At 48.3% G+C, this 11,453-nt stretch overlaps 1 long non-coding RNA gene across 2 annotated transcripts; it reads right to left on the bottom strand.

The window, feature by feature from the left end:
- Window positions 1-7,940: 7,940 nt before the first annotated feature.
- LOC140685200 (uncharacterized) lies at window positions 7,941-9,399 on the bottom strand. 2 transcript variants are annotated; one of them, XR_012058480.1, is made up of 4 exons: window positions 9,335-9,399; window positions 9,212-9,253; window positions 8,957-9,124; window positions 7,941-8,873 (listed from the first exon to the last, which is right to left on the bottom strand). It is a non-coding gene; the product is annotated as an uncharacterized lncRNA (long non-coding RNA). The 2 variants fall into 2 exon arrangements; XR_012058479.1 differs by having other exon boundaries at window positions 7,941-9,124.
- Between the last annotated feature and the right edge of the window lie 2,054 nt (window positions 9,400-11,453).

The following is an 11,453-nucleotide window of genomic DNA, read 5'->3' as shown; positions in this document are numbered from 1 at the left end:
TAACCCTAACCCTAACCCTAACCCTAACCCTAACCCTAACCCTAACCCTAACCCTAACCCTAGCCCTAACCCTAACCCTTAACCCTTAACCCTAACCCTTAACCCTAACCCTAGCCCTAACCCCTAACCCTAGCCCTAACCCCTAACCCTAGCCCTGACCCTGACCCCAACGGCCCTAACCCTAACAGGGGAGGGGTTAGGGGGCGGGGTAGTGGGAGGGGTCAGGTGAGGGGGTGGGGAGGTGTCAGGGTGATGTGAGGGGGTGGGACTATCTAGTAGACCCCTCCCCTAGATGCCCTATATGTGTATATATATATATAAAAAAAAGAAGAAAAAATATATGTCCGGTGCAGCAGTAGAAAATTTTATGCTCCCAGGGAGTAAATAGTTTTCTTCTTAAAGTTTTTTTTTTTTTTTTTTAATTTACTCCCTGGGAGCATGGATTTTCTACTGCTGCTTTTCTATTCTAAAAGTAGAAAGGAAGAGAAAAAGAGGAAGAGAGAAAGAGAGAGAGAGGAGGAGAGAGTGAGAAGAAGAAGAGGAGACAAGAAGAAGAGGAGAGAGGGAGAAGATGAAGAAGAGGAGAGAGGGAGAAGATGAAGAAGAGGAGAGAGGGAGAAGAACAAGAAGAGGAGAGAGGGAGAAGAACAAGAAGAGGAGAGAGGGAGAAGAACAAGAAGAGGAGAGAGGGAGAAGAACAAGAAGAGGAGAGAGGGAGAAGAACAAGAAGAGGAGAGAGGGAGAAGAACAAGAAGAGGAGAGAGGGAGAAGATGAAGAAGAGGAGAGATGGAGAAGATGAAGAAGAGGAGAGAGGGAGAAGAACAAGAACAAGTGGAGACAAGGAGAAAAAGAAGCAAAAGAAGAGAGAGTAAGTAGAAGAAAACAAAGTGAGAAGAAGAAAAAGAGGAGAGTGTGAGAAGAACAGGAGAGAGTGGGAAGAAAGAGAGAAACAAATAACAGGAAGAAGAGTAAAAAGAAGAAAACACAGCAAGAAAAAGAAGACTTAGAGAGAAAGAGAAACCAAAAAAGTTAGATTGGAAAGACAAAGGAGGAGAAAGGGAGAAGGAAAGGGGAGTAAGGAGAAAAACAGAGTGAAAGACAAAGAGAAAAGGAAACACTTGAAGTGAAAGAGAAAAGGAAATGGAGAGACATGACAAAGAAGAAATAGAGGTAAAAGCCTACAGGAAAAAAGAAATAGAGAGACAGGATTAAAGATAGGGTTCAAGAGAGAAATATAGAAAGACACTTAAAAAGACAAAATAGTTAAAGTTGGACAAAACAGGAAGAAGGGTTAAAGTTAGAAACAAGGGAAATGATAGCAAGGGTTACAAAGACAAAGGCTGACAAACTTAAAGAAAAAAAAGAAGAAAACACAGTGAAAGCTATATTCAAAGAGACAGATAAATGGAGATGAGGAAATACACATAGAAGAATGGGAGAAAAAGACAAGGTTAGAGGGAAATAGGATTAGAGAAATGCAGAGATGGTGTTAGAAACAGGAACAAAGGAAAACAGAGCCAGAGACAAAGAGAAACAGTTAGATGTGGAAGTACAAAGTGAAGAATAGACTGAAGAGGAAAGTAAGAGGCAAAGGGAGAAATAGGGTGAAAATGATATGACACAACCACACCAAAGAAAGACAGGAGACAAATGGAGGGCGGGGCAGAGGGGTAAGGGGTATCATTATTGGGGCTGATTCATCTTTATTAATTTAATTTTTAATTTCAATTACAGGGAAACAATGTATACAAATGTTCGTACAGACACAAATACAACTAAAAAATACATCATAACTAAGCACAAAAGTACAAGTCTAATTTACATACAGCAGAATACATCAAAAGACAAGAACAACTTCAAATACAGAACAATACAATGTACTACAAGCCAAATACATAATGACACAATATAACCGTGTCTCTGCTGCGGAAAAGTCCGTTACGCTTTTACTGTTACACGCACCCAGAACGAAAACAGCTCGCAACACTCATGCAACTTGCACGCCCCATTCAGGTTACACACAAACTCACCTTCACACTCACACGAACTGCTTTGTGATACCCGAGTCATCGTCCCTCCTCGGGAACATGGTTCCCAGGAGACTCCCAAAAAATCCTCCTGCCTGACGAAAACCCCGGTCCCGGGACGGTCCACGCCGTAACTTTGGCGATGAATGTCGCCTCGCTGACCGGCCGGGACCGAGGAAAAAAAAACCCAGCCGGGGGGAAAAAAAAAAAACCCCCGGCTGGGGATTTTTTATTCTAAATTTAAAAATGAGTTGAAAAACCTGAAAGGCAAAGGCCATACACACAAGGTTAGAACCACTCAACACACAAACACACACACAGCCCTCCTTCAGCTTACACACAAACCCACCCTCGCTCTCATCTCAACCGCTCGGCTAAGACCTGGCAGACGACACGCACTCGCAACGCTCCTCGGGAACGTGGTTCCCGGGAGACTACCGAAAAATCCTCCTGCCTGACGAAAACCCCGGTCCCGGGACGGTCCGCGCCCTAACTTTGGCGATGAATGTCGCCTCGCTGACCGGCCGGGACCGAGGAAAAAAAAAACCCAGCCGGGGGGAAAAAAAAAACCCCCCGGCTGGGGATTTTTTATTCTAAGTTTAAAAATGAGTTGAAAAACCTGAAAGGCAAAGGCCATACACACAAGGTTAGAACCACTCAACACACAAACACACACACAGCCCTCCTTCAGCTTACACACAAACCCACCCTCGCTCTCATCTCAACCGCTCGGCTAAGACCTGGCAGACGACACGCACTCGCGACGCTCCTCGGGAACGTGGTTCCCGGGAGACTCCCAAAAAAATCATCCTGCCTGACGAAAACCCCGGTCCCGGGACGGTCTGCGCCCTAACTTTGGCGATGAATGTCGCCTCGCTGACCGGCCGGGACCGAGGAAAAAAAAACCCAGCCGGGGGGAAAAAAAAAAAAACCCCCCGGCTGGGGATTTTTTATTCTAAGTTTAAAAATGAGTTGAAAAACCTGAAAGGCAAAGGCCATACACACAAGGTTAGAACCACTCAACACACACACACAGACACGCCTGCAGATGCAAGCTCACGCAAACTCTCACAGACAGACACAGACAATCACACTCTCTTCTACTGACACGGTGAATGCCACCCTTACGTGAAACACTACGCCGAAAGATATGCTTCGACGCATCTTATGACCGCGGCTCCTCGATGTCAATTGGTAGATTCCAGGAAATTCTGTAGGGACCCGGGAACCTGCAAGACAATGGAGGCGGTCAATGACTGACTATCTGACAGCCAGGAGCTATACCCACTCTGGGCCCATCAGTGTTGTACCCGAAACCCCACAGAAGACAGATGAACTGCAAAGTTTTACAACTGCTCTACCTAAGCCTGACTGTGTGCCCGAGCAGGGCAGCTCCGATCGTAATTGCACAACAGAGGCGCGCACAACATAAGCCAATGTAGGTACATACAATATGAGTACTCACAACATAAGCCAATAGAGGTACATACAACATAAGCACATACAATATAAGCCGACATAGGCAGGCGCAACATAAGCACATACAATATAAGCCGACATAGGCAGGCGCAACATAAGCACATACAATATAAGCCGACATAGGCAGGCGCAACATAAGCACATACAATATAAGCCGACAGAGGGAGGCGCAACATAAGCACATACAATATAAGCCGACAGAGGGAGGCGCAACATAAGCACATACAATATAAGATGACATAGGCAGGCGCAACATAAGCACATACAATACAAGATGACATAGGCAGGCGCAACATAATCACATACAATATAAGATGACATAGGCAGGCGCAACATAAGCACATACAATGTAAGCCAAGATAGGCAGGCGCAACATAATCACATACAATATAAGCCGACATAGGCAGGCGCAACATAAGCACATACAATATAAGCCGACAGAGATACGATATAACTGAGGACTTGACATAAATCTCCAGAAGATTAATTTTTGAACCCTATATCCTTTCAAAAAGCAGAAGCTACAGAACTACTGTGGTCACATGATGAGGATCTAATACATTCCATATAGAAGTCCCAGAGAATGGCTACCAAATGTGACAAGGACGATGGATGAGAACATCTTGTGTACATCTTCTCGTCCCAGAAAGTAAATATGTAAAGATGCCGGAATAAGTGATATCCGGGAAGGTACGTGAGAAAACTATGGCCGATACGGCGCAGAATGAGGCCGCTAAAGCACGGCAATGCGGCAAAGACCTATGACGCAGACGACGTGACACAGACAGAAGTGCAAACTGCCTGGCAGTTTCACCTTATGGACCCGAGATTCCTAGCCCAAGATGAGCCGTGGGCTGATGATGCCAAAGGAAAGAAAGCCCTACGGCACTAGCACATGATGATGAAATGTAACTCCTCTCAAGATGTTAGTGCCAAAGCACTTAAGAGGAAGCCTAAGAAGATCAGTAGGCCTAGAGAAGGAAGCGATGACTATGGGGTGACCGTGGCGCCAGTTCCGGACGTGAAGGCGGGCTCCGCGAGTGAAAAGATCCACGATGACGTCGAGAGTCGAAGAAGGCCGCCGCCGCGAGCCTCGCGAGAACCCGGAGACCGATCGGAACTGCCCTGCCTGGCAAAGACCCTGGTGAGGCTGAGGAAAAACCCTCTCCCTTTGCTTCCGAGGGACCCGTCCCGCTATGGGCCTCTCCTCTAAGCTAAAACCAAATTGTCTCCTGTGATAGTAAAAGTTTTGCCCCTTCTCCCACCTACTGGCCCCAGCACTTAGCTTTTGCGAGACGACCGGATGGAATCCAATGTCAGTCGGATGCGGGCGGCGACACGGTCTCTACGTCCGCTTCGGTGCTGCCGTTTCCAAACTTCAGCTACGTGCCTCTTCACAGTACCTAAGATAAAACAGAAAATTGAACTAGTGCCCACCAAAAGAGGAATCTCCGGAACTCTTACACACCGCTGCTCCGGCTCACCTGAAATCTTGACTCCACAGGCTGCCTGGAGGATACCTGCAAAATGAAAAGGTACACGCTTAACATGCTGCTGCATAATGGACACCTATGAGTCACCGTGCCTAAATGCCAACTCACCAGCTCGCCTCTGTTCCTTCACATGCCTAGGGCAGTGACAGCACCTGCAAAAAAACAAAGCTAAAAAACCCACACTGAGATACTGTGAAAACACCATCCCCCTGAACCAAAAAGTACACCCACGCGGACCTGACAATTGCACCCACCTGGCCTCGGATATCTGGACCAGAGGCATCTTGCAAGATGAGTGCCTACAATAAAACAAAGTAACCAAGATTGGATGCTTAGAATTGCACCAGAAATTGAGACAAGAGCCAGAACAACAGCTTCTGTTCACTGCTCACCTGGCACACTGGGCCTTGACTGCTCCTAGCTGCCTGGAATTCCTAAAATTAAAGACAAAGACAAGCGCTGTAACACAGTCACCAGGTAGGCTTCCCCTACCAACACAAACAATGACTGACCTTCTCAGGGAAACCCCCTGAGCACAGCAGGGCACACTGCCACAGAGTTAATCCATCTGCATCTGAAAGAAAGTTGGGAGAAAACTCAAACAGCTGTTTGTTAATAACCTGTTAATAACTTAACAAGTCAAAACATCTAGTCTAAATAAAGGAATACTATCTTGAATGCAACTACATGCCCCACGCAAAACTGCAAATCTCTAGGACTGGTGCAATTACAGCAGGCTGTAAAGCAGGGCAGAGCAGCTCTGGGAGAAATACGTGCAGGCACCCGTGATGCAGGACAGGACGTGACAAACGACAGGACAGGAGAGGGAGAGAGAGGTTTGCACAAGAAGAAGGTCTGCAAAGACCAAGAGACCCAAACAACCAAGAGTGCACCAGACACAAGTGACAGGACACACACCAGAACTGCTCTGCCCTGTGCACCTCAGCACTGAGATCAAAAGAAACACTTTCCCTTCAGCTGGCCTAAGGAGACGCTTCTTAGACATCCCCGTATCCAAAACTGACTCAAAAACCCCTCCTGGGGACTCCCAACCTGGCACCTCGCTTCCATGCCCTCTGTGGGTTGTAGCCCTTGACTTATCTTGCGCATATCTGGGGATGCAAATCCCTGTTGGCTGCAGAAGAAGGCCGTCTGCCTGTCTGGTAAGTTCCAACTGTCACCGCTTGGCCTGCCAAGAGAAAGAAAACCAAACATCAGTGCACAGCCTTAAGAGCACATGGGCCAAAACCTGATAATTTTGCTACTCACCATCCTCCTCAGAATGCCCGGGTTCTTGGCCTGCACGCTCCGGGTGTGGTTGGATTCTGATGCCATCATTGCAGGGCACACCTAGGTTAAGGGGAGACAATGCTGAAACTCGAGAGGACTCTCACTCCTCCTCCCTACCTCCCCGACTCACCACAACTCCTTGGCCACTGCTCTGGGCTACCAGGATGGGACCTTGAAGTGCAAAATCAGTAGGCTTCATCACAGGGTCCTGTAATACTTCCAGAGGGCTCATAAGTGCAGCAAACCCAGTCCATCAGCCAGCTGCTGACAGGGGCTTAGCATACTCCCAGTGGATTCCCTAAAGCACAAAAACAAGAATGGATGATTACAGTTGCACCAAAAACTGAAACCTTAGCAAGAACAACTGCTTCTGTCCACTGCTCACCTGGCACACTGGGCTTTGACTGCTGCTATCTGCCTGGACCTCCTAAAAATAAAGGCACAGAACAGGGCTGGAACAGATTCACCATTTATGCTTCCCCTGTAAATGCAAACAATGACTGACCAGCTCATGGGAAGTTCCTCATCCAGGACTGGTGCCCTTTGCCACCGATTTGTACTGTCTGCATCTGAAAGGAAGTTAGGACTAATGTCAAAATGCTGCAGGATAACTTAACAGTACCAAGCATGTTATGTCAATCTCCTAATAAAATCTGGAGCCCAGCTGCAACCTGCATTACTAATTTCAAGTCCCCAGGACTTGTGCTATTACAGGCTACACAGCAGGGCAGAGCAGCTCCGGTACAAATATGTGCAGACACCCGTGACACAGGACAGGACATGACAAACCAGGAGACAGAACAGGGAGGGAGAGCTTTTGATGAGAAGAAAGGACTGAGAGACCCAAAGAACACAGAGTGCACCAGAGACAAGTGACAGGACACACACCAGAACTGCTCTGCCCTGCGCACCTCAGCACTGAGATCAAAACAGACACTTTCCCTTCAGCTGGCCTAAGGAGACGCTTCTTAGACATCCCCGTATCCAAAACTGACTCAAAAACCCCTCCCGGGGAGTCCCAACCTGGCACCTCGCTTCCATCCCCTCTGTGGGTTGTAGCACTTGACTTATCTTGCGCATATCTGGGGATGCAAATCCCTGTTGGCTACAGAAGAAGGCCGTCTGCCTGTCTGGTAAGTTCCAACTGTCACCGCTTGGCCTGCCAAGAGAAAGAAAACCAAACATCAGTGCACAGCCTTAAGAGCACATGGGCCAAAACCTGATAATTTTGCTACTCACCATCCTCCTCAGAATGCCCGGGTTCTTGGCCTGCACGCTCCGGGTGTGGTTGGATTCTGATGCCATCATTGCAGGGCACACCTAGGTTAAGGGGAGACAATGCTGAAACTCGAGAGGACTCTCACTCCTCCTCCCTACCTCCCCGACTCACCACAACTCCTTGGCCACTGCTCTGGGCTACCAGGATGGGACCTTGAAGTGCAAAATCAGTAGGCTTCATCACAGGGTCCTGTAATACTTCCAGAGGGCTCATAAGTGCAGCAAACCCAGTCCATCAGCCAGCTGCTGACAGGGGCTTAGCATACTCCCAGTGGATTCCCTAAAGCACAAAAACAAGAATGGATGATTACAGTTGCACCAAAAACTGAAACCTTAGCAAGAACAACTGCTTCTGTCCACTGCTCACCTGGCACACTGGGCCTTGACTGCTGCTATCTGCCTGGACCTCCTAAAAATAAAGGCACAGAACAGGGCTGGAACAGATTCACCATTTATGCTTCCCCTGTAAATGCAAACAATGACTGACCAGCTCATGGGAAGTTCCTCATCCAGGACTGGTGCCCTTTGCCACCGATTTGTACTGTCTGCATCTGAAAGGAAGTTAGGACTAATGTCAAAATGCTGCAGGATAACTTAACAGTACCAAGCATGTTATGTCAATCTCCTAATAAAATCTGGAGCCCAGCTGCAACCTGCATTACTAATTTCAAGTCCCCAGGACTTGTGCTATTACAGGCTACACAGCAGGGCAGAGCAGCTCCGGTACAAATATGTGCAGACACCCGTGACACAGGACAGGACATGACAAACCAGGAGACAGAACAGGGAGGGAGAGCTTTTGATGAGAAGAAAGGACTGAGAGACCCAAAGAACACAGAGTGCACCAGAGAAAAGTGACAGAACACACACCAGAACTGCTCTGCCCTGTGCATCTCAGCACTGTGATCAAAACAGACACTTTTCCTTTAGCTGGCCTAAGGAGACGCTTCTAGGACATCCTCATCTCCAAAACTAACTCAAAAACCCCTCCCGGGGAGTCCCAACCTGGCACCTCGCTTCCATGCCCTCTGTGGGTTGTAGCCCTTGACTTATCTTGCACATATCTGGGGATCCAAATCTCCATCGGGTGCAGAACGAGGCCTCCTGCCTGTCTGGGAAACTCCAGTTGTCACCAGGCTGTTCTCTCTTGGTCTGCCAAGACAAAGAAAACCAAACATCAGTGCACAACCGTAACAGCACAATGGCCAAAACCTGACAATTCTGCTACTCACCATTCTCCTCAGAATGGTCGGGCCACACACCGCAGGCGTGCTTGGAGGCCGACAGCATCATCTCAGGGTACACCTAGATTAAGTGGAGAAAGGGTGACATGGCATTGCTGAAACTTGAGTGGACTCTCACTCCTCCTCCCTACCTCCCTGACTCACCACAACTCCTTGGCCACTGTTCTGGGTTACCACGATGGGACCTTGAAATGTAAAATCAGTAGGCTTCATCACAGGGTCCTGTAATACTTCCAGAGGACTCACAAGCACAACAAACCCAGTCCATCAGCCAGCTGGTGACAGGGGATATGCAAACTCCCAGTGGATTCCCTAAAGCACAAAAACAAGAATGGATGCTTACAGTTGCACCAAAAACTGAAACCTGAGCAAGAACAACTGCTTCTCTCCACTGCTCACCTGGCACACTGGGCCTTCACTGCTGCTATCTGCCTGGACCTCCTAAAAATAAAGGCAAAGAACACCACTGTAACAGAGTCACCACTTAGGCTGCTTCCCCTGTAAATGCAAACAATGACTGACCAGCTCATGGGAAGTTCCTCATCCAGGACTGGTGCCCTTTGCCACCAATTTGTACTGTCTGCATCTGAAAGGAAGTTAGGACTAATGTCAAAATGCTGCAGGACAACTTAACAGTACCAAACATGTTATGTCAATCTCCTAATAAAATCTGGAGCCCAGCTGCAACCTGCATTACTAATTTCAAGTCCCCAGGACTTGTGCTATTACAGGCTACACAGCAGGGCAGAGCAGGTCCGGTACAAATATGTGCAGACACCCGTGACACAGGACAGGACATGACAAACCAGGAGACAGAACAGGGAGGGAGAGCTTTTGATGAGAAGAAAGGACTGAGAGACCCAAAGAACACAGAGTGCACCAGAGACAAGTGACAGGACACACACCAGAACTGCTCTGCCCTGCGCACCTCAGCACTGAGATCAAAACAGACACTTTCCCTTCAGCTGGCCTAAGGAGACGCTTCTTAGACATCCCCGTATCCAAAACTGACTCAAAAACCCCTCCCGGGGAGTCCCAACCTGGCACCTCGCTTCCATCCCCTCTGTGGGTTGTAGCCCTTGACTTATCTTGCGCATATCTGGGGATGCAAATCCCTGTTGGCTGCAGAAGAAGGCCGTCTGCCTGTCTGGTAAGTTCCAACTGTCACCTCTTGGCCTGCCAAGAGAAAGAAAACCAAACATCAGTGCACAGCCTTAAGAGCACATGGGCCAAAACCTGATAATTTTGCTACTCACCATCCTCCTCAGAATGCCCGGGTTCTTGGCCTGCACGCTCCGGGTGTGGTTGGATTCTGATGCCATCATTGCAGGGCACACCTAGGTTAAGGGGAGACAATGCTGAAACTCGAGAGGACTCTCACTCCTCCTCCCTACCTCCCCGACTCACCACAACTCCTTGGCCACTGCTCTGGGCTACCAGGATGGGACCTTGAAGTGCAAAATCAGAAGGCTTCATCACAGGGTCCTGTAATACTTCCAGAGGGCTCATATGTGCAGGAAACCCAGTCCATCAGCCAGCTGGTGACAGGGGCTTAGCATACTCCCAGTGGATTCCCTAAAGCACAAAAACAAGAATGGATGATTACAGTTGCACCAAAAACTGAAACCTTAGCAAGAACAACTGCTTCTGTCCACTGCTCACCTGGCACACTGGGCTTTGACTGCTGCTATCTGCCTGGACCTCCTAAAAATAAAGACAAAAAACAGGGCTGTAACAGAGTCACCATTTAGTCTTCCCCTACAAATGCAAACAATGACTGACCTACTCATGGGAAGTTCCTCACCCAGGATTGCGGCCATCTGCTACTGATTTGAGCTGTCTGTACCTGAAAAGAAGTTAGGACTAGTGTCAAACAGCTGCAGGAAAACTTAACAACACCAAAAATGTTATGTCAATCTCCGAATAAAATCTGGAGCCCAACTACACCCAGCATTACTAATTTCAAGTCCCCAGGACTTGTGCTATTACAGGGTACGCAGCAGGGCAGAGCAGCTCTAGGACAAATATGTGCAGACACCCGTGACACAGGACAGGACATGACAAACAAGGGGACAGGCCAGGGAGAGAGAGCTTTTGATGAGAAGAAAGGACCGAGAGACCCAAAGAACACAGAGTGCACCAGAGACAAGTGACAGAACACACACCAGAACTACTCTGCCCTGTGCATCTCAGCACTGAGATCAAAACAGACACTCTTCCTTTAGCTGGCTTAAGTACACACTTCTTGGACATCCTCATCACCAAAACTAACTCAAAAACCCCTCCTGGGGAGTCCCAACCTAGCACCTCTCTTCCTTCCCCTCTGTGGGTTGTAGCCCTTGACTTATCTTGCACATATCTGGGGATTCAAATCCCCATCGGGTGCAGAAGGGGGCCACTACTCCCAGCCCCAGGCCGCGGCCCTGACTTATCTTTTGGATGATTGGAAATGCGAATCCACGTTGGACCTGAAATGAGTCTGCCTCGGAGGGGATCTCCTGTTAGCCTCTTAGTCAGCTAGAATAAAGAACAGGAAAATCAATGGTTGAGTTTAGTGTTATGTGGGCCAAATCCCAGCAAGTCAGATACTTATCCTCTCCTGAGTGTGCCTGGGTGCTCAAGTCTCCAGCTCCATCCCTAG

This window comes from Taeniopygia guttata, chromosome 16 (genome assembly GCF_048771995.1).
Source record: "Taeniopygia guttata chromosome 16, bTaeGut7.mat, whole genome shotgun sequence".
NCBI lineage: Eukaryota > Metazoa > Chordata > Aves > Passeriformes > Estrildidae > Taeniopygia > Taeniopygia guttata.
The sequence above is the reverse complement of the archived record's forward strand: the minus strand, read 5'-3'. Positions and strand labels throughout refer to the sequence as shown.